Source organism: Pelmatolapia mariae, linkage group LG23, assembly GCF_036321145.2.
Source record: "Pelmatolapia mariae isolate MD_Pm_ZW linkage group LG23, Pm_UMD_F_2, whole genome shotgun sequence".
NCBI lineage: Eukaryota > Metazoa > Chordata > Actinopteri > Cichliformes > Cichlidae > Pelmatolapia > Pelmatolapia mariae.
The window spans coordinates 45,817,501-45,840,556 of NC_086246.1; the positions used below are offsets into that span (position 1 = coordinate 45,817,501).

General features: G+C 42.9%; 1 long non-coding RNA gene across 1 annotated transcript in view; it reads left to right on the forward strand.

Moving 5' to 3' along the window:
- The window catches only part of LOC134620276 (uncharacterized), a 38,467-nt gene that overhangs the window by 4,560 nt on the left and 10,851 nt on the right, over positions 1 to 23,056 (forward strand). The window contains exons 2-3 of the long non-coding RNA XR_010092097.1: positions 6,491 to 6,666; positions 19,712 to 21,217. This is a non-coding gene — a long non-coding RNA (uncharacterized LOC134620276). The remainder of the gene's footprint in view (positions 1 to 6,490; positions 6,667 to 19,711; positions 21,218 to 23,056) is intronic.

A 23,056-nucleotide genomic window follows, 5' to 3' on the forward strand; every position in this document is an offset into this window, starting at 1 on the left:
AGGAGCCACACACACACACACACACACACACACACACATAAGGAGAGAGCGAAGGGGGAGGGGGTGATTATTATGAATATACTTTTGAATAAACTGTTTGGTAAAGGTTGTGAATTTTATGACGCTCCATCTAAAACACGCAGCGTCAGCTGAAAGTGACGAGCTAACACATTACAGGCTTTTACTGAGATTGCACGAAATCCTACGTCTAATGTATTCCTATTTATGTTTTTGCGTACACTGACGCTTTGTAGTCATTCTCTGCATTTTGTTAATTAGACCTCCAGACAATCATCTCACTGAAATTATTAACTAAAGCTTAAATGCTGATTTCCTGAAACCTAGTAGTCATAATCAAAATAAACGCATAGAAAATGGAACAGGGCTGTAAAAATAAGATGATTTGTAATTAAAAATAACACTATACTGCTTAACTTAACGGGCTTTTATCCAAAAACAGGGTGCAGGCTGTTATATCTTTCTTCATACGAGCAGACTTCCTGTCTTTACGCACAGGATATGTAGGGATGTCCCTAAACACGGACAGGTGTATGCTGCCCATGCAGATTCATGCATTCATGTGACTGTGGTGGTGTTACACACAGTTGCATGGCTATCTCCATTTCTGGTTATCTTTTTTTTGGAATAGGCTTCTGCTATGCTGTTGTTATTAGCGATGTGAGGAAAGCACAGTACATGATCTGTAGACTGACAATAGAAAAGGAAAATAATTAGCCCTTACATTGTTGAGGGAAATCACCTCTAGTAGATTTTGGCAGGGTCTTCGGACTTCATATTGAGGTCCAACAACCACTCCCACAGGCGGTATTTGTTTATTATAGCGAATAAGCTTAATGGAAGCTGTTCTGGAAAACATTGTGTCTACTCTGTCTTGAACTTTCATTACTTCGTGTGTCCGTTTTATCCACCCCATATCTCTGATGCTAACCCATGTGTGTGTGTGCCAGTGAGCATACCTAATTTCGCGCGTATCCCTTGGCAGTCTGACCCCGAGGCCCCGGAGCGGCCCTCCGCCTCCTGCTCCCCATATCTGACACTGCTATGCGCCTTCTCCTCACTCTCGCTTTCTCTTCCTCGGGCTTTGCTGCGGCTTGCTTGATATCGCACATTATTTCTCGTGTATTTCTTACGTGCACATGGTGATGTTCTGTGTAAAATTGGCTTTGTCTTCGCGCGCGTCGGTATCCCACATGGTCGCCACGCGGTATCACAGCTGGACATAGCCAAAGGAGGAGGCTTCAATCCCGATCTGAGACTGGAAGAATATTTCTGCCTAGTGGATTTTAATATTGCTGCCTCTGAGCAAGGTGTGAGCGTCCGATTATGGAACCTGCTCTTTCAAATAGAATCTGTGAGTATGTTGTGTATTATTCTCAATTCAGCGTGACCTACCTAATCTAAAATTTTATGACAATTAAAATGAAAGTAAAAATAATACAATTAATTTAAATTATTTACCTTATTTGTTTTGATTTACTTGGGCACCATTAATTTATTTAAAAAAATAAGTATTTGTACCGCAAAACTGGCTTCCTTATTAAAGATGTCGATTTAGTATTTCGTCCTGCCTTTATATTTGGAATCCATTCTCCCCCCCTAAAATCTAGCTCGACGCGCTTATCACGAGGAAAAGTAGCAAGTTCGAGTATAATAGCCATGTGTGGCTGATTATAAAGGATTATAAAGGCTTGTTCGTCCTGCTGTCATCTTATAGCATGCCACAACATGCTATAAGAACATACAGTAACATCAAGTGAGGCGGGACTTGTTCCACTAGATCATGTTGTTGACATTTAGCTGGAAGCTCGTGTGCTGTAGGTTATATAGGCCTTTGGAAGTTTGTCTTGCTTTCAAACAATTCATGGATTAATTCACTCAACGAGGAAACTGTGCTCTATGCTCTGAAATGGGTCGATGTGAGTTGGCATTTAAAAGAACAATAAGCCGGTTGTTTGTGAGTTCTGTTGGGAAAAGAGCGGACGTAGCATTGTCTCTTATGTGTTGTGTTATCGCTGTAGGAGCCAAAGTTGGACATTAATAGTTGGTACATGTATGCTATATTAGGGCATGGAGCCGGGTTCCCTGTTACGCCTGTCCATAGATGACAGGTGGATGTATCATCATCCTCCTCCTGCAGCTGGGTGACTTCACCCTGCAGATGCTCCTCAGGACTTGTAGTAGGAGGAAGTTCACCAGTGTTTTTGAAGAACGGAGATGATGAATAGTCCGCAGTTTGATTGCTACGAGGTAGGAATAGGCTCGGTTGAAAATAAGACACGTTGTATGGTGCCATTGCTGCTTTGCCTCTGAAGCCCATGTGGTGATTGTGGGGATGTAAACTATGGCTTGCATGTTCCTTTCTTAATATTTTTGTCCTGCCTCTGTATTAATGCCTTTTCAGTTTGGAGCTGTCTGGTGATGCTAGGCTTGTTCTGAACAAGCCATACCGTAAAGATCATAATAAAACAGGGTATTACCTTGACTGTAACCTGCTTTGTGCATGCGCGCATTTCGGTGTGTACATTATAGAGAGAGAGAACGAGAGAGAGAGGGAGAGAGAGAGAGAGGCGTGCGCATGCATGCAGGCGGAATGCAATGGCTCCATGTGACCACAACACAAGCACCTCCGGCGGCGGCCCCTTTAAGAGACGTGGGTTAGTTTTTCTCTTTGGTTATCTAGCTGTATGAGTTTATGTAATATCATAAAGCTAGAGAACCGAATGTATAAACTAATTCTGCAGTCGTCACGGCAGAGCGAGCCGGAACCGGACCGAGAAGGGGGTGCTGCCGGAGCGGATGGATGCAGCCTGCACGGAGGATTGGAAGCCCGCGGCAGCGTCCGTGCATCGCACAGGGAAACGTATCCCATCTCCTTGGACGTGCACCGGTGCAGAGAGAAACATGGCCTCCAAAAAACGGGATTCGTGGTGCTATATTTCATTCGAGAAGCTTGCGTGGAGTGACAGTAGCAACCGGAGACAGGCTCCATTCATAGAGTGATGAGGAGGAGGAGGGCGATTCGGCAGTGGTGTTCATGCTTTGGTGCTTTCTCTTTAAATGGAACATGCTTGCCTTGTTACAGTAGCTAAGACTGGTGTTTTAGATAGGGGTTTTTTTTGTATGTTTTTTTGCATTAACCGTGTAGTTATTTCGATGCCGATAAACAGGGGAGATGAGGTGAGATGAGCACGAGCTGTAGCTAGAAGAGGCACCTGATTGGAGGGATCTTGAATGTCACGTGTTCTATCAGAAGCCCCCATATCCCCTCTCTGCTGGCCTGTTTGTGTAGCCTATTGGATTTGGAAAAATAGTATTAAGAATCAAAGCTGCTTCTTATTGGTAGCAATCTGCAGTGCTCCTGTTAATGCACATTGTTGTATTTTACCTTTAAAAAGCAAAATGCAGGTGCGTCATCGTGCCATGTCACACCATGCAGAAGTACTCTGTTTAAGAGGTACACTCACCTTTATGTGCTTCTGTTGATTCTGATGGCAATAATCCATCTTTCAGATGCATTCAGAGTGCTTAATATATTATACCTAAAGGAGTAAGGAGGAGGATGTGTAGCAGCTCATCAAAGTAATGCGTGACAGGTTATGAAGTGGAGGAAGAAGACACAGGTGTTTGTCAAAGGGATCATGTTGTATTCGTAGATTTAGCTTGATTGATGCCCTTATCAGGAGCATTTTAAAGCTTCACAGACACAGAAGACAGGTCAAAACAACAGCTCATGCTTGTGCTGAGGCCAGGAAAGCACAACGTTGTGCAGTTAAAACAATGGCACATTCTGGTTTTGATGGTGAAGTAAAACAAGCATGCTACATTGCCACTAAGTTGTATTTTCTCTGTTAAAAGGTAGATATGACTGAGCACTCTGGCCTCTCACAAATCACAGCATGATTTGATTGCTGATGTAGAGTAGCAGGCCAAGCAGAGGGATTTTGGGAGGCAGCATCACTGAAAGGCAGGGTCAGCTGGGTCGCCCTGACTGGTTTTCAGGCTTGTTTCATAATGCTTTTTGGGGTGCACATTATCTGCTCATTCTCCACTCAATCTGAGTCAGAGTGGAGCTGACACTGAGTGACAGGATGTTCTCTGTAGTGTGAAGCATATGGAATTTTAAACAAGCCAATTCAGTGCTATAGCTGCTAAATCTGTGGCTGCTTGCGGCTCTGCACCGTGGAGAGTGTGTGAGTGTGTAGCAGCACAGAGCCTGGTGCTACTGTTGGTAGGCCCTGGCTTATACTGCGTCACAGAGCAGGGCAGGTGCTAGCAATGGACCTAGCTAGAAGATGTCTGTGCCTTCTCAATGAGCTGTGCTTTTGTGGTGTCATGCTGCTGTACGTGCGAGTCGGTATTGTCTGTGCATATTAGTAAATGTATGCCATTCACACGTAAGGTTAGAAATATTAGCTCCCTGCAGTTGTAATTATGATAATATTAGTGTGTGCTGTGCAGTTATTGTTCAGTTAGTGTAATAAAGCCTGGTATTATGCAAGGTTTGCATGGTGTCAGGATATCCACAATGTGAATCAGTACAAGCTTATTTCTAGGTGAGACATTTTTATATAAAGAATTAATACCTTCAAATGAAATCAAAGCCACAGCATTGTGATTTGACTAACGCAGTATTTGAAAAATAGTTACGACTTGAGGACAATGTGTGCTGAAATCTTTTTTTTATAATTCTCCTCTCTTCTATTCATTTAACCGATAATTAAGCTGAGGCACTTATAATACATCACGCCCTGTCATCTGTGTGCTATTACAACAGCACCAGCCTCCCAGCTTCCTTCCAGCTGTAGTAGAATTTCATGCATTGCTGAGGGGTAATAAATGGAGGATATGGGGAGAGGCCTTTGAGATTGAAATGCAGTCTGCTGAGTGACTTAGAGGCAGGCTAGACGTCGGTGTTCCCACATTAATATGTGTCTGTCTGGGCCCTCTCCACCATCAGGAGGAGGCCCTCAACACCAGATGGAGCCCAGTGTAGTCTAGTCTAGTCTAGGTCTAGCCTACAAGCACCTGCCACATGGCTGCATTAAACTGTCCATTGTCTCTGTGATTTCTCTATTTGTAGGCCTATTTGAATCTCATTTATTGTTTCACATGCCTGGGTTTATTCTGCATTATAATGGCAACATTAACAAATGGCACAAAGTTGTGGTGAGACTAGAGAGAATAGGACTAAAAAGACAAGACTGAGTGGATATGATAAGACAGAGGGGGAAAAATCCTCTTTTATGCACAAATGCATGCATTTCCAACCAAATCTATCATGCCTATAGCCTTTCTCACTGAAATGTAAGCTTCCAATTTATCAACAATATTTTTATGTTTTAGCTCTGTGTGTTTCATAAGGGCAGGCAACAATTCTGGGACAGAGCAGCCATGCTGTTTATTGTCCATCATTGTTTTCGGTTTACAGACCTATTACCAAGGTAACATCCTTTTCTTGAATAATTGTGAGCATTAATTCAAGTTACTATAATACGTTATAACCTTAAAAAAATGCTTACATTTTTAAACTTCAGATTTGGAAAAAAAATAGTTAATATTATGATTAACATTATACGTTTGCCTTTGAGTGTGAAATAAATCAGTGTTTGTGGTCTATATGATTCCACATTGTCTGAACCCATATTCCAGCGTTATCAGCTTTCTATTATCGTTTTACCTTGAATTGCAGTGGCCTATATAAACCTCTTCTCTGAACTTATGAATTCTGGGTTTGGTAGCCTAGCAACAGCCTCTGACCCATGCAAGGGAAAGAGGAAAAAAATTGAAAGGCTGACATGCAGGCTTTAAACCCGCAAAGGACGTCAGATTTCACTGGATGTAATCTTTGAGTATTTTGTGTAATCGTTTGTGCGTGTGTATGTATGTGTGTGTGTGTGTGTGTGTGTTTGCATGCGTGTGTGTGTGTGTGTTTGTTGAAGAGATTGGTGTTACAGACAACTGCAATAGAAAAATATAAGAAACTTTACTTGTAATTCTAAACAGGTAAAGCTGTATTAGTAATCTGCATTACTCCTAGCATTTAATACTGTTGTATTAAATAGAGGTTTTCTTTATATTAATTTATATTAAATACATAAATGAAATTAGAAATGAGGTGGCTTTTTCCTTGTAGCTTTACTATATTTCTGCTCCAATTCAGGTATAAATATTATTTTTTGAAATAAAGTGTTTCTGTATTAAGAACCAAAGCACTAATTGTAGCTGACAATTAAAAATGGAAATTTAATAGTCTTGATTAGATTTATGAATCAAAACTTAGGCAAAAATATGCTGTAATACTACTAGGAGGTCCAAATTAAAGGGTTTTTTTTTATTGGTGTAACAATCCTCGAATATTTTCTGTGAGAGCGTGGTGAAATTAAATTGTGGCTTGGGCTCAGGTAGATTGTGACCATGACCTGCTGCAGGAGTCGGCCCTCTCTCAACTTAACGCTTTATGTTTTTGCAGGAATCTGTGCAGTGCAGAGTGAGGGCAGTCACACAGAAATACACAGACCTCACCAGCAGGCCTGTGCCTGGACCTACAGGACAGCAGAAGGTCAGAAGGGAAACAGCAGCCTCCTGACCCGAGGAGCAAAGGTCACTGACTGGGTCAGGATGAGGCTTCCTCACTGTAGTGCAGAGGTGAGACACACAGTGCTATGCTAATAATCTGTTTTTGTCAACACACTTGAACTTGAAACAGTTATAAACTACCCTCAAATAATTTCACATAAACAGATGAACTAGTTTGCTTGAAAACTTTACATTTATAATGTACATTGAATTAAGTCTTCAGAGTATGACAGTTTATGTCTTCACGGAAAAGTGGTGAGCTTTACATTCTTCTCATTCTTCACATACACCCTTTTTGTTCACTCGTCTCTTGCCCTCTGCTTAATAGTGCCTGATCCAATTTGTTAGATTCTTCGGATTTGGCAGATAAGAAGGGGTGGCCACTTGTATAATCTATATTTTAATTCATTTGTCCACGCTCTTTATCCCTTTAAACATACTTAGGTGGGGGGCCTTAGCCTGTTGTGTGCATAAGGTGTGCTCATGTGGAAAGACTTTCAGGGTGGCTAAGTCCCTCACTTCACTAATTCTCCCTTTTCATCTCTCTCTCGCTATGTCCTCCTCTTTCTAGTTGGCTCTTCTTTGGTTTCTATAACACCCTTAATTGTCCAGTGCTCCCACGGAGAAATGCTTCTTTCTTTACTTTATTATTATTATTATTATTATTATTATTATTATTATTATAAAAGCTAACCCTTTTTCACCCGACTGGTAGACTTTTTACAAATTTTCCCATCCAGTTTCTTGCATAGTTATTGGTTATTTTAAAGGAAAATGTGTGGTTCATTGTTTTGTGTTTTTCCCCTCTATTAGATGCTCATCACAGTATATATCCTATTGTATCGACAGATATTTCTGGCTTCGGTTGCCAGTTACTCTGCTACCTAGTTGGCAAAACCTTGCAAGCTGTGTGTTTTATAATGTTGCAGATGATGGAAGGCTGAAACCAGATGTAGGTGACTCACCCACTTCCCTCCCCACTTCCTCCTGAGTGTTGAGTGACATGACAAGATTACCTTCCCTATCCTAACAGTTGCTATAGCAGGCCATCAAGGGTGAGAACGCTGCTCAGCTCGTGCATGTTCAACCTCCTGCAGAGAACAAAGTAGACGGAGTGATGGAGGCAGTACTGGAGAGGGAAGCAGAGGGAGATGAAGCCCCTTCCATAGAGATTGAGGGCCGTCATTGGGGATAGACAGAAGAAGTGATTTTTTTTTATTTCCCTCCAGGGTTAGATGAGCGTTCTGTGACATTGGCTTAGTTCTATATCAGCATGCCCCCCAAGAGAAGAGGTTGCGTTTGAGAATCAGACAAGGGAAGATCAGAGGAGATTTCACAGCCTGTGGCTATCCTCCTCCATAGCGTTCGACCACCTCTTAAACCTCCTTCGCTTTGCTTCAACTCGATGAGGGCTGCTGGTCTACTTAGTCAATATCATATCCACGAACTAGATAAATCGATGCAAACAAGCTTTGGCTGGACATGAGCTTTAGAAGTCGAGGCATAGCTACAGGCTAAATTTGACACAGAAATGCATCAATCCAGAAGTGACACTGTTCACGTCCTCTTTGTATTCATAGCAGCAATTAAGAGCTAGCATGCACCAGCGTGCATTCATGCTGTGTTTTCCCCTTACAAAACTCCCATACACATTGTGCATTAGTTGCAATTGTTCCATAAGCAAGTGCCGGTGGGAGCATGTGTGATTTCACACATTGCAGTGTTGCTTCCACAGCTGAGCACTCTCATGTATATGGAAAGACTCGAAGAGAGGGAAGCAGTAATCCGCTCATTTACAGTACCTCAGATCTGGTGTGCCTTCTTTCTCTTTCTCTTAGTTTCTCTCTTGAACACGCAAACACACATGCACACACACACACACACACACACGCACACACACACACACACCTCAGCATGTCATATCTCCTCCTGCTCAAACCTCCCACCCCCTCCTCCATCCCAATTCAGGCTCATCTTGCCATCACCTCTCCAGCTCCGCCACCCCAGAGAAACCAATTCAGACTGCAGCTCCACACCGTCATGGCATGTTGGCCAAGGGAGATGGAGTCCTTTCAGGTTCTCGGCTACAACCTCCCTCCCTCCTACCCTGTCGCTGCCCCCTTGCTGCTTCTCAACATTTCCTCAACACGCCTGGTGTAACAGCAGGGTAGCTAGACAGCATGATAGGACTGCTCCTGCGAATCTGTTGGAGTTATTCTGCACATTATGTGACCTTTTAAAGTTTCTACAAAATTGCATGTGGGTGTGTGTTTTTTATGATTCTGCTCTGAGCCTGCCGTTGCATGGTTAATACTGTCAGATTAGTGAGAGTGTTAGAAACAAATGAAGCCTGCATTATGTGTTTAAACAGACTGATTGTGAGGTTTATCTGTAATAGGTTATCTTTATTGGCAAAACCAAACACCTACCTCCCACCATGGCTTCTTAAAGTTGGCAATCTGCTCTTAACAGCCGGCTGTTTGCTGGGAATATTTTTCCCAGGCTTTCTAGATTTGTATGCAGAAACCGCGCTACTTGGCTGTTCTTAAAAGTTGATTTAAATTATACCCTCTGCATTATGCGGCTTGATAGGAAATAAATCTCTTCAAGTGAATACACTGGATGGAGGGAGGTGGTGAAGGGGGCCAAATGTGTGTTTGCCTGGGTGTGCGTCGGCACAAAGGTTTAAAGTTGTGTTAAAGTATGTTAACTGAAATTAAAGTCTGTGCTGAGGGGCTTGAAAAAGGAAAAGAGAGAGGAGGATATGGGTGTCAGGAAAACAGAATTGGGTTTAAAAACAAAAACAAAAAAACAAAAGTAGAATCAGCCTCTGGGAGAAAGCTGTCCATGTTAAAATTATGTGTGATATTAACTGTTAAAGAGTTCATATAGTTTACATATATGTACATTTACTGTATAGTTTGGTGCGTGTAGTACATTCAGCAAATATAAATTACCATACAAGTTACTCACTTTGCATTGGTATTTGTTATTCTTTACCTCCTTAAAGCAGAGAGGCCTCTGGCATCTCAATGCGCACTGGCTGAATGGTGGCTGTATTAAAGATTGGTGGTGGCGAGGGTGGTGGGGTGCAGCAGGGTGACGAACAGAGCGCAGAAGGGAGGGACAGGGGTCCACTGAAAGGCAGCGGGCTGCAGAGTGAATAGGAAAGGGGAAGGGGGGGGGGGGGGGGTGGCATTAGTGGCGGAGGCAGGCTGGGGGTGGCGGGGGGCCTCCATTGGTTCAATGCAACGGCCGAAGCAGCTGTGAAAAGAGGTCTCCCCTTTTTCCCACGCCCAGTACGACGCAGAAACCCTGCTTCAGCCTGCCAGGGTCAAGTCACATTTCTAATATATACACTGGGCCTGCGGACTCTCACAATGCATACGCACAGCTCATTTATTTTATGTATGCACACAGACAGACACACACTTGTATGCACACAGCAAGTAGGCAGCCTCTCAGACAGCGACAGAGGTGGGGGCCAGGAGAGAGTATTATGACACTGTTTTCTATCCCGCTGGAACCATTGTTTCATCTTGCAAATTAACAAAGTGCGAGTGCGTCCACAAACGCACATGTGCCGATGCCACCACCACATTTGTGATACTCTGGTTTATAGGGTTTTTTTTCTAAAAGAAAACACTACAACAATTAAAAATTTTGAGGAAGATTTGTGATTTTTTTTTTTTTTAAATTCCTACATGTTGATTTTGTTCTTTTTCTGTCTCTCAGTTCAGGCTTACATGCTCATGAAATTCCCAAAGTCCTCCTCGAATAGCTAAAAATGCATTTTTCTTTTAGTGTGTTCACTCTCATACCGACCACCACACTGCAGCCCCTTTCTTCTCACATGTTTACATCTCGGCCGCCATTTACAAACTATAATCATATTCCAGGGAGGGGGATCTAAATTCTTTGTCCTGACAGACACCCACCCCCCACCCCCGCTTTTAAAAAACATACCCCACCACCACAACCCAGTGCCAGATGCCCTTCCGTATTGTGTGGGTGCTGGGGGCAGACAGGCAGGCAGTCCCCTTCTTCTGTCTGTCTTTCTCTCTCCACCATGATGTCACCCGGTTTGTCTGTATGTCTATCAGGGCCTGGACAGGAACTTAAGTGTGGGAAGGGAAAGCATTCAGGGTAGGAGGGGTGATGGTGGTGTGAGAGGTTCAAGGAGGGGTTCAGGATTGGTAGGGGATTTTTTTTAGGGAGGAGATTTAGGGGGGGAGGTTGATGTGTTGGGAAGACAGTGTCTGCCCTAAGAGGTCAGTAAGTGGACTTGAGCATGGAGCAAGTGTGTGTCTCTATGTGTGTGTTTAAGGGTGGGGGTGTTGGGGGGTTCTCCTAGAAACTCTAAAGCAAAGTGGAATTTAGATGAATCTGTTCATCTGTGTCTTCTAGTAATTCATTCTGGAGTCCAAACTCCTCAGTGTTATTCTCACAAAGGGCCTGAAGAGAGAGGATGTGAAGAAGAAAAGAAACGAAAAGCACCTTTTTTGTTATTATGAATTCTATCAAGTACATTCACAATTGTGCACAGATATAGAGGATTCAAGGCAACGTGACAGCTTAAGCATAAAACATGTTGTTCTAGCATGTTGAGAATTACATTACACAAGTGTTGATTACCGAGCCGAATCACTAAATGAGTTTGATCAAATTCAAGTTCTTTTAATAATATTTCCTTCTGATTTTTTAGAAATGTGGGAAGGGAAGTGCACTTGTAGACCTGCTCCAGTTTAGTTTGTGTAGGCAGTTTTTTTTTAAAAAATTATGAAATGCAAATGAGGTCAGGTTTTTTTGTTGTTTTTATAAAAGCTGAATTTTATTACAGTGAATTCCCTGATCACATTTAGAACTTCTAAAATTCTGAATCCAGACTAGACAAATATATCTTATTGCAGAAGTTTAACTGCTGGACACATGCAGTTAACTTTCCCGAGGCTATATCCACACTAGTATGTATTTATTTCAGCAGGGTGCTTTAAACACAGCCTCGATCAAGAAAAGCATTTTAGCATAGTATCAGAAATAATCTGCCTTTTTCCTGACATGCCTATTTACTTACAACATGACTATTTACTTATAAATGTTGGCGTACACATGAAGCAGAGTGTTGGTTACATGGCAAAAATATAATTGAGGATGAACAGCAATGAAAAAAAAAAGTCAGACTGCAAATATTTTTGGAGATTTTGTTATTGAAAGTGACACAAATATAAGGCAATGAGGGAAAACATACATAAAGATTTATATGTGGCAATATATTAAAGGGGCACATTGTGCATTACTAAAGGAAGCCATTGCAATGGCAACCACACAAGAATAATGAGATCACTAAGCCTAGCTGCAATGTTTTGGCCTCATTTTTGTGACAGATTAGACCCAATTAGGACGTGAACATGGGTGTCTATTCCTGCATATATGGACTAAAATGTTGTTTTTAAAACTAAAACCAGGTCAGCAGCAGTTACAAATATCTCTGTTTTAGAGATCTGAAATGCTGATGTAAACTTAGCAAAGTTTCAAAATGAAGATGAATTAGTATGGATGTACTAAAGAAGTCCTTTGTGTCTTGCACTTCTCTTTGTCCTGGATTTCCACATTACGTCATTGTAGGTTACATCGTGGTTTGCCTCTCAAATCGGTACATGCTCACTGTTAACTCAGATTTATGCTGAGCTTAAAGAAACTTTCCTCATCAAAATGTGAAAATAGCCCTTTAGAGACTCGCAATCTGCAATCTGAAGCTCGACTAGCCAACTGAAGCAAGATCTTTTATTTAAGGGACGTTCAGCTGTGATGTTGTCATTTATTCACTGTGTTATCAGCCAAGGAACTGAGAACACTAGTTTTAGTTTTTAAAGTTCATATAAACATTTAAAATTTGTGAAAGTGCTAAGAAAACTCATTGCTGCATTACTGTCAATCTAAATAATGGAATAATGTTATTTTTCTTGATTCCTGAATTGACTTTATAGAGAATGGAGATTTTCATCTGACAGCATTAATGTGATATTTACAGTCCACCAGCAGACACAGACAACAGGCACCTTTTTCGACCGGTAAACATTTACTGGGACACAGATGCATACCTTTGTCATTCATCCCCTATCTGTTTGGTCTCCTGCGTTTGTATTTCTTCCACCTCTTTGCTCCTTCCATCTATTGCTTTAATACGTTTCCCATCTCTGTCTTTCTCCTACTCTCGCTCTCCCTTTCTCTTTCTGGCTGTGTGAAGAGGTGATAGTATTGGGAGACAATGGGGAAGACTCACTTAATTAGCTGGACGAGAAGATGCATTGTGGCAATTACCGTGCACAAAGGGAGGGGAAGGTATGGCTCTGTAATGCGCTGCTGTCTGTATTTGCCTGGCTGTTGTAGCCTGGAGTGCAGGCAGGTCTTTATAGGGGAGACTGAAAGCAGTAACAATGGAAGACAGGATGTACTCCACATGTAGAGCCATTTCTAGTCCTTTTACAAACAGGGACAATAGCATCTACAGTCTCTTAAAGGCTGGAAATATAGAAACTGTATGTACTCTACTGATGGATTACTGGGCTCTAAATGCACAGGTCTTGTGGCTGTGTGAAAACTAGCTATCCTGCTTTGCATCTGTGTACAGATCAGTTGTGCACATTTCATAACACCTTTTAATAACAATGCTTTAATTAGATATTATCATAAATAATTTACTGAGGCTTTACGTACGGTTGTATGCCAATAAATAGAAAAAAGAGGGCTGAACTTCTAAACAGTCTTCATAGGTGATCTGCAGATACATTCCTCAAAAAAAAAAATGGAATCAGCATAATCCAAGGGGTAAGAAAAAAGGCCTTCAGACAAAGTATGTGTGGATCCTAAGTAGCAGTCATGGACACACAACATAAAAATCAGTTAGTTTAATTATCCAAAAACTAAAAATAGTTTGGGGTAATTAATTATTTAAGCCAAACTAGTAAAATTGAGAAGCCTGTTTTTGTCAACAGTTTCAAGAAATTCTTTAACACTGTTGCTTTTAATTGTTGGGTAATGGTTGTCAGCTTAAACAGGCATAGTACCATTAACTAAGAGGAGGAGCTTTAGATGCCAGTATGACATAGCCTTCAAACCATGCACTTGATGATGATCCCATTTCTGGAGATGGGAAGTTGTTCTTCTGGTGTGTATTTAAGTTAAAATAAAACATAAAATGTCCTGTGTTTATTGCTGAATGTTCTAACAACACACTGAAAGGTCTTTTTTTAATATATAATTGCTTTAGCTCATTGGGGTTACTCCTAATAAATATTTTTTCTAACTAATCTAAATCCTTCTACACCAACAACAACTGCAAACATCCAATACAGAGGTTCGATATGTCATACAGAGCAGTGGATGGGCTTGCAAAGTGTAGAAACTGCACAGAATTCAGGTTTTTCAGTCAAATTCGCTACTATTCCTGGTGTGAGGATGGTAAGCACAGGTGAAAACGTATGAAAAGTTCTGAGCATTTGCAGATCTCGACAAAGTTGGATCACAAAGAAGTAATATAAAAATTTTGTCTAGCTCCACAGCGAAGATTCTATGATTTTGCAGGTCCACTTCAAACACATAGAAATTATAATGCACTTACTATTACAGTATACTGAAATACTGCTGAAGTTGCACAAATGATTTGCATATCTCAGGCTTATCGTGTGTTCTGTAAATTGTAGAAAATAGTGGATAGTTCACTGAATGTGAAAGTTCTCTAAATGTTTTTCTACTTATAGGGAAAATTTTGGATTTTTTTTTATGTGATTTTACTGGTCTGGCCCACGTGGCCATACAATATATTTCATACCCCTGATTTGAATACAACATAACAACTTTGAATTTTCTTACAATCACCTTCTTAATCTTAACCTAATGAACTTATCTTGTAAATCCATCTCGTTGGGGCCCACCCTACTACATTGTGGGTTTTTTCATAAACGTTACTGAAACTTTAGTGAAAAGATTTGTCTACCACTTAACCTGGTGACCTAAAATCTAAAATATTTGTAATGAATTGGGTGATAATCGAAATCGACAGTCACAGCTTAAAAACTCTAAAAAGTGAACTTGACCTTGTTGGGTGGCAATGACTGTATTTATTTTCCTCTACTGTTGCCCATCCGTCTCCTTCCTTTCTATTCCTGATTGTCGTGTTGCTGTGTACCAAACTGGACATGCTTCTGCTTTCTATTTCTGACTGGCTATGAGTGGGCCGCTGCTTGGTGCCACTGAGTTTTTTTGTGTATGTATGTGTGTGTGTGGATGTGCAGGGTTGGGTCTAGTGAAGAGCATCCTCCTCTAGTGGAGTGGCCTGAGGGGATTTCTTTCATGAAGTCAGATAACATCCAGGCGACCCCCTCTTCCCTTTTTTATAAGAGTTCTTTAACCTTGATAAATGAAGTAGAGGCGGGAAGGGAGTGAGGGAGGGTGGGAGGAAAAAGTTGCGAGCTGTGTTGGGGGATGAGGCTGTGATGGAGGGAGGAGAGAGAGAGAGAGAGAGAGAGAGAGAGACACCAACTCCCCAGCCGGCTTGCTCTCAGGATCAATAATGCTCGGAGAGCTGCTGAGCACTCCTGTCTGGCAGCTCTACCATAGGGGATGGAAGGAATCGGGGGAAGAGGGGGAGGATGGGAAGGAGGGAAAAGCAAGAAAAGAAGTGTTGAGAAAGCCTCTCTATCTCCTTCTTGTCACCCTATTTTGCGAAGAGGGGGAATTGAGGTGGATGGAGATGTAAAGATAGAAGGAAGCAGAGAAACACAGATGCAGGGTGGAGGAAAGCTAAAACCAGCACACCTATCCAGCTAAACCATGCCACACACCTACCTGCCCACCCGCCAGGGAAGCACACACTCCCGCACACACACGTACACTGAGGTCTCCTTTTGCGTAGCCACAAGGTTACAGAGTGTCGATACAAACGCGCACAGCCCTCTGACAAATGGGATTTGGCATGTTCAATCAACAGTGCTGCCAAATCCCTGTTGTTAAGTGTTGCAGAGCCATATCTGTCTGCAGTGGGGCTAAGCTATGCTACCTGGGCCCACTAACTGTCCCCTAAATATCCTCTATTAAACTCCTCAGTAATAGAATTATCTGCTGCATTTGTCATTGGATTTGAATGGACGTGTGTGCTGTGGCATAAATAGTGGACAGAGAGGGAGTTGTCACTTTGTGCACCTGTTATAAAAAAGGCTTTGGTAACTCCTCCAGCAGTGCCTCCAGGTCATCTGAACTCTCTTCCCTTTTTCTTTTACCCTCTTTTTCTTGATTTCCCTTCTTGGAATTTAAGTCTCTGGTCTCCCTCCTCCTGGCCATCTCTCCTGGCCTTTTTCCTGTCCTCTGTTAGACCTGATCCTTTCATCTTCTCTCCCCTAATCCTGTGCTAGAGAAGCCACCCCACACCCCTGCCTCGCTTCCCATTGCTCTCTTTTTAACTCCATGCCTCCTCTTATTTTAGTGTGTCCCTTTGCCCATTGTGTCTCTTTCGCTTCCTCTCTTTTTGCCTTCTTTATCCACCCTTTTATCATCCCTGCCTCTATATCTTCTCAGTCTCTCTCCCTGTGTCTTCCATATCACCCCTTCTCCTCTTCTCTTACCCTCGTCTATCCTTAATTAAGTTAGAGATCAGTTGACTGCCCCTATCATTGGTAGAGAGCAGGTTGGTCCTCCCATCCCAGGAAGGGGGTACATTGTCTGTGCTGGTTGACCAGTGTAATCCTCCTCCAGGGACAAAGGGCACTACCCTTACTACCTCAGCCACCCCCAAAGGGCATTAGCCCCCTGATGAGTGCCATGCCCTGGCCTCCCCCTGCCATCCTGACAAACCAGCATCATACCGCTGGCTCTTCGCTGGTTTGGCTGCTGAGACTGAATGCAGATCACCATGGCAAGGATTTGTGTGTATGTATGATGATATCTACAGTTAAGTGTAGATAAAGAACTCATATGTCATGTTCTTTCGGGAGGAGAGTATTTTATGTAGGGGTACATTATAGGGACCCTTTAATCCATATATTCTACATGGACACATCTGCTGTAAAACCACAGAGTCCTACTCTAAACCTCTACACAACCCCACATACTTCGCTCTCTTCTTCTCTTTTCTCTTTTACACACACGCACACACACACACACACACGCACACATTCACACAGGGAACAAGTAGCTAGGGTTGCTATGGGAACGGTTGGTCAGAGTTTACCAGAGGGGAAACAAACAAAGTACTGTTCATGAGAGCAGGTTGTTCTGTGCAGAAGGAGCAGTGATACTCTGAGAGCAGGTGTATGTGAGAGTGCGTGTGTCCAATTGTGGGTTGTGTGCTATCATGTCTGGTAAGTAAGTGATTAGATATGTGTGTGAAAACATTCATACTGTAACCTTTCACATTTGCATCCTCACCTCCTTTTTTACTACGCCTCACCTGTGTTGGAACGGCTGATGAGGTAGAGGGTGACCTTCTGATTAGGAGGTTGGTGGTTTGATCCTGGGGTTCCTCCAGACTACGTGCCTGGGGATCCTTGACATACCAAATTCTTCCTGATGGTGTGCATGACAATTGCCTTTATAAAGGCATGGAATAAAGCGCTGTATGATAGTGTGTGAACAGGTGAATAAAGGTAGTAGTAAAAAGTACTTTAAGTGCTCAGTTAGGTTGAAATGGCAATATAGAAGTACAATTTACCTGTGCACTACCTTCATATAATATTTGAAATTCTCAGTAAGGATGAGAATCTCAGAGTAAATCGTGGTATGATATTTAAAGTTAACATGATACAACAATTTTGCAAGAAACCTGCAGCAGTGCGTCTGATGAGTCAAATTGTCATGGGAATCAGTTTTGGATACCTGCATGTTTGTTTGTTTTTTATTGGTTATATTTGGCACCGGTGTATTGATTATATATCAAGAGGACGCCAGTAAAGTATTTATCCCACTCCTGCTGCTCAACAAACCCATGTGGCAACACAGCTTTCAGTTAATTTTAATCAGAGTAATGAATTTATATGAAAAAGCAGAAAATACTCTGAAACAGACAAGAATTTTCATATTCAATTCATCTGGTAATGTCTGTCTTTCTCAGTTAATCATTTAGAACATCAAACAACAGTAAAGATTTTGATTGTGTCCAATCAGAAGTTGGAAACCTGTTGAAACAACTTTAATGTTAAGACATGAAAGAGCAGTTTTTATTGAGGGACACCAAGGATTAATACTCTTATCAATTTTCTTAACTCCTAATATCTGAGAGTGGATGAAAATGTGTATTTCTTTTCTTAAGCTGTTATTATGGGGAAATTACTTAACATTTTTAACTTATTTTGGAGGCAAACTTGATGCTAACCTGTCTCTCTATCCTATCCTATCCTACTGGTCTTTCTGTAGTTAAATAATCGAATCTGAGTCGCAAGAGCAACAGCTTTTGCCTAATTTTGGTCATTTCCATTTCTCCATTTTCATTGTTAATTTTCTTCAAACATACGAAATGCATCTAAACTCTGAAGCACCATGCAAACCTCAATTTTTCTTTCCATAAAAATGCCACCATGCAATCCATCTAGGTCCCCATCCCCTTTAATGTCTCTTTAGCCCTGCACTTGGCTGCTTGAGTAATATTTATTGCACAGTCTCTTTTGGCCTCAGTTTCTCCTTTTTATTCGTTTCCCCCTGAAACAAACAAGTCCTGTGCCGCAAGGCAAAACGCATCGCCCCCCACCAACCCCACTACCTCCATCAGCCTTCCCCACCTTCTCCAACCCCTGCCCTCTCTCCTTCAGCACTGACAGATAGACAGACATACTGTTCTCTCTTTCTTTGCCTTTCACCTCTCAAACCTCCCTCCATCCATCCTGCCTGGACGGGTACAATGCAGGCGCTCTATCCTGCGGCAGGGAGAATGCAACCCTGAACTAACAATATCACCAAGGCTGCCTGAATGCCGCCGAGTCCCATTGTGCTCTGTCAGAGGGGAGTTAACACCCATGTCTGAGCCCAATGAATAGTATTATTGTGTCTGAGACATACACCGCACCCCTGGTCCCCATCCATGTCCCCCAACTCAACTCGCCTGCCCCCCCAAACTTGGCTCTCTTGTCCCAACAGTGTAGCCCCCCTCTCACGCCACTCTTGCACCCCCTTCGCTCTTTCCTTAACAGACAGCTCTAACTTCCAAAGCCTTGCCGGCCCACTGACTCTAAACCTCAGCACTTTACTTCTCTATTCCACTGGCAGTCAGCCCATGGGTTTTAGTCTGGTTTTTAGAACTGCAGAGGGGCTAAGAGAGGTGAAAAGAAGGGCTGTAGTGACTCTTGCAAGAGTATTTTGCAGATTGTGTGGTTCTGGCAGCATGTTGCAATGTGAGGTAGTGGGGGTTGAATTTGGCCATAGCTCTTTTTCTGTTGTGGAACACAATAGGACCATGGATCCTCAAAGAAATGTCTCCCCCCACCTCCCAACTGCTATTATCATAAGAAGAGGGCCGCTCAACCAATTTAAATAATTCTGGATGATACAAAAGCTGAGATGTTTTGTTTGGCAAGGTTTCTATAGAGCACCACTGGTCTGGCCAAAACATTCCCATTCCTTCACACTAACTGTGCCACAAGGTGGTGAAATATCCTGTCAGGTTTACCATTACTTTTGTTATTTATAATCATTAAGGGCAAATAAATATTACATTTTGCAAGCCTGTGCTGCCAAAGGAGTGGGAAAAAAAGCATAGCTGTTAAAGACAAACTTTTCCCGTAAATATTTTTAATGTATTCTATTGACGCAGGAGTGATTTTTATAATGGGCCCACTCTTGCTATATTTTGCTATCTGCAGCACATCAGAATCTAATAGCTGAGAGTACCTTTGGCAGGCAGTATCTCACCGCCTGACACACTTAACTCTCAGGCCTCAAATCCCCGCAGTTTCTGCTCTCTGAGGTTAGCAGGTTCATATTACCAGCTGAGAGAGGATGCCAGAATCCTCACCCCAGACTTCTTGCTGATCAAAGACCAGGATTGACATTCAGAGTGTGTAAAATCCTAAAAGTTAAGATTAACTTGTTTTTTTCTCCATCTCTGTCTCTGGTTGTTTGTGTACAACAGGAAGAGGAGAAGGAGGAGGAGGAGGAGGAGGAGGAGGCAGTGGAGAACGAAAAAGAAAAGCAGAGTGGGTGGAAGAATGGAAAAAGAGAAGGATAGAAGCAGTTCGAGGAGGTGGTATCGAAGCGGGTGAACCCAGAGCAGGTGAACACAGCTGTGGATCGCCATGGGCTCTCTGGCTGCCTTCCTCCTGTGGCCCCGGTGCTGCATACAGGGGTCCCGGTGAACCAGCAGGGGCCAGCCAAAGCTGCGGCAGAGTGGGCAGGCTAGGCCAGCCAAGCCAGGAGAGAGGCAGGTGAGGCGGGTGAGCCGAGCTCTCATTCCCGCCGGCTAGGAGCCTCCTCGGCAGAGTGGAGCAGCGTGGAGTAGCAGAAATCAATACAGAGGAGAGAGGCTAGCAGAGGTTGCCCAGCACCGCCTGCAGGCCTCGGAGCCCAGGGACCAACCACCACTGCTCCCAGCTCCTCTCTCCATCTCTCTTTCTATCTTTCTCCAGCAGTCCCACCACCATCTAGGGCCAGGGCCCTAACCTTGGAAGCACCCCACACGCTGTGTGTGTGTGTGTCAGTGCATGCACATGTGTGTGTGAAACAGAGAAAAGGGAAAGGGAAGAGACAGAGAAGCAGTCTTTGTGTGTGGTTCAGCTGGAGGGTTTTTACTTGGTCCAACACCACTTCATAAAACTTTGTCAGAGAGACGTGGAGACAGCAGGAGAGGCAGAGAAGAAGAATGAGACAGGACGTCGAAGGTCTCTTTTCTTCCACCTGCCTCCCTCTTATTACTCATTCCATCTTAACCGTTTGAATAAGGATCTGTCTGAGCAACCTGCTCAGTCCCACTTCCCAGCACAATATTCCTAAGATCTCATGAGCCAGGATGAAAGGACAATTTGAACTTTTTCTCTCATCCGCTATATCAGACACAACCTGTCTTTTCGTCTTAGATTTTCTTACCCTCACTACAGCAGCTCCCATAAGAGGATATGGCAGTGCAGTATTGATCTATAAGGTGGAAGAGAGGAAGGCGGGCCTGGGCTTTCATACCTCTCTCTCACTATGTGTGGGGAAATAGCACCTGAAGTCCACTTACCGCTGTGCAGCAGGGATCCCATGGCAGCACAAGTGAATGGCTGCTAATTGAATGAGAGATGAAAAAGACAGTAGTTTTAAAAGTGCCATGCCCTCAATCGTCTGCTTTCGTTTTCATCTGACTTTTTGTCTCCTCCACGTACGCAAAAGTCCTTCCCCACACAGAGACTCACTATTCAGATGTTTAAGCAAAATTGCCAAAATAACCACAAATGAAAAGCTGGTTTGACATCAGCGTAAATGTGCAGACCTTTGTAAAAAAGAGGGGAGAAACAAGTCGAATTTTTATCCAGCGATAGTGAGTGTCACGGCGCAAAAAGATACTGTACATGTCTGAGGGCTGGAATGACACTAAAGGACAGGTGGACAGTTTCCCAAGAATGCAAATGTGCAGTGATTACGATGGGATTCTTATTTCCTGGTGAGTACAATGTCACGGTTTCATTCTTCATTTTTATTAACACAAGCCACTCTGTTAGTGTGATAACCATATTGAACTAAACTAAAAGATAGCATAAGATACCATCTCTGCTCGGAGGACCACGTGTGTTTTTCAAGTGAACTCAGAACATGTTGTGTTGTAGATGATCTCCACAGTCTGCGCTGTGATCACACTGTCACCGACTGTTGGAGTAGCTCGTTGTTGTTGACTGTACCAGGCAGGGCATTAAAGCACAATTCCCCCTCGCCTGCCAATCTCCTGGCACACAGAGAGAAACTGGCGCCTCTCTACATCTCAGCCTGGCAGCGATTACAAAATGGCCGATTCCTGTCTGCCAGCTGTCTCCCTCAGCCAAGATGGCGCTCACTCTCTTTTTAATGCCCGCTGTTTGCCATCTGCCCTCTAATTGTTAACGGCTATGCAAATATCTTGTAATTGCCTTTGCATGCGCTTGATACTTAACCCCTCCCCATCGGTTGTAAATAATGGCGGTAGCGTAGACAGAATAAAAAGAAACACAACCCTGTGCGGTTGCTGATTGAATACACAGCAGGAACAATTAGCAAATGAATGTTGCCTGTAGTTGCTCTGCTCTTTACTTCTCTTTAAGCTCACCTTATTCTGCATGCAAATCACCGATGCTGTTGCTTTTGATGCTAGCTGAAAAAAATAGAGCGGCACCTCGTCTTTCTGTCGCATTCAGAGACGCTCATGTGTCTTCTCATTGTGCCATATGTGGCATCTGTGGTTGGCTGCATAACCAGGGTACCCTGCCTCTTCTGACAGGCAAAGCCCACACTGTAAAGGGGAGCAGGAGCGAGGGAGAGGCATAACATAATGACCTCATTAGCATGCTCAGCACTCCCTGCTATAGGCCCTGGTGCGCCGCTGCGCCGTGGGACCCACCGGTGTACGCCCTTCTCACAGCACTCAGCATGCAACATTGTGTTCTCCCCACACAATGCGGCGCTTCATACAGGCTTTATTACGCCTTGTCAAAGCACAGGGGGATCAGGGGTATCAGTGCAGAAGCAGCAGGATACTCGCTGTGTACGTGGAACAGGAGATGTATTGGTGCTTTATGGTCTTAATGTGGTGTTAGCTGTGCTGATGGATCCTCTGTTGCTGCTGTTGTGCATTGATATGTGTGTGTTTATGTTTGTGTGTGTGCGTCTCTGTGCCCCCATACTTGTGTGCGTTTGTGTAATTGTTCGTTTCATTGTCAGCTCCCATGGCATTCGTGGCGGTTTTCACCTGTCAGTGCTAATTATTGGAAAGAGTGATCTGGTGAATCGTCTATGTCCTGGAAATAGGCTATCAGCCACCCTGCAGACCTGCTGTATGGCATCTGTTGTCGTTCTGTAGCAGCGTAGCTTTTAACTTCACAGTGAGGACTGTAGGGTGACACCACTACATATGGGCTCTCTCTCTCTCTCTCAGGAATATGACAAGATGACAGATCAAAGCATACAAATTTACGTTTTTTTGTTAAATCGGAGAGGTTTAAGCCAACACTAAAACAAAATTGGAATTCTTTTTTCTGGATAAATCATATCTCTTAATGAATGTTTATTATTGTGAGATCAGAGACAAAAGGACACATGCTGACAGTTAAACGTAGGTTTTACAGTAAAATAATTCACACAACTATTAAAAGCATAAAAAACAGCAAAAAACCCAACAACAATAAGCACTGACATACAAAAAATAAAAATTGAAGTACCGTGGTTGTCCCCAAAATAAATTTTTTGAAATCTGTGGTGCAATTAGTGCTGAAAATTTTAATAGTGTAGTAACCACTGCTGTCTTTTATCCCTC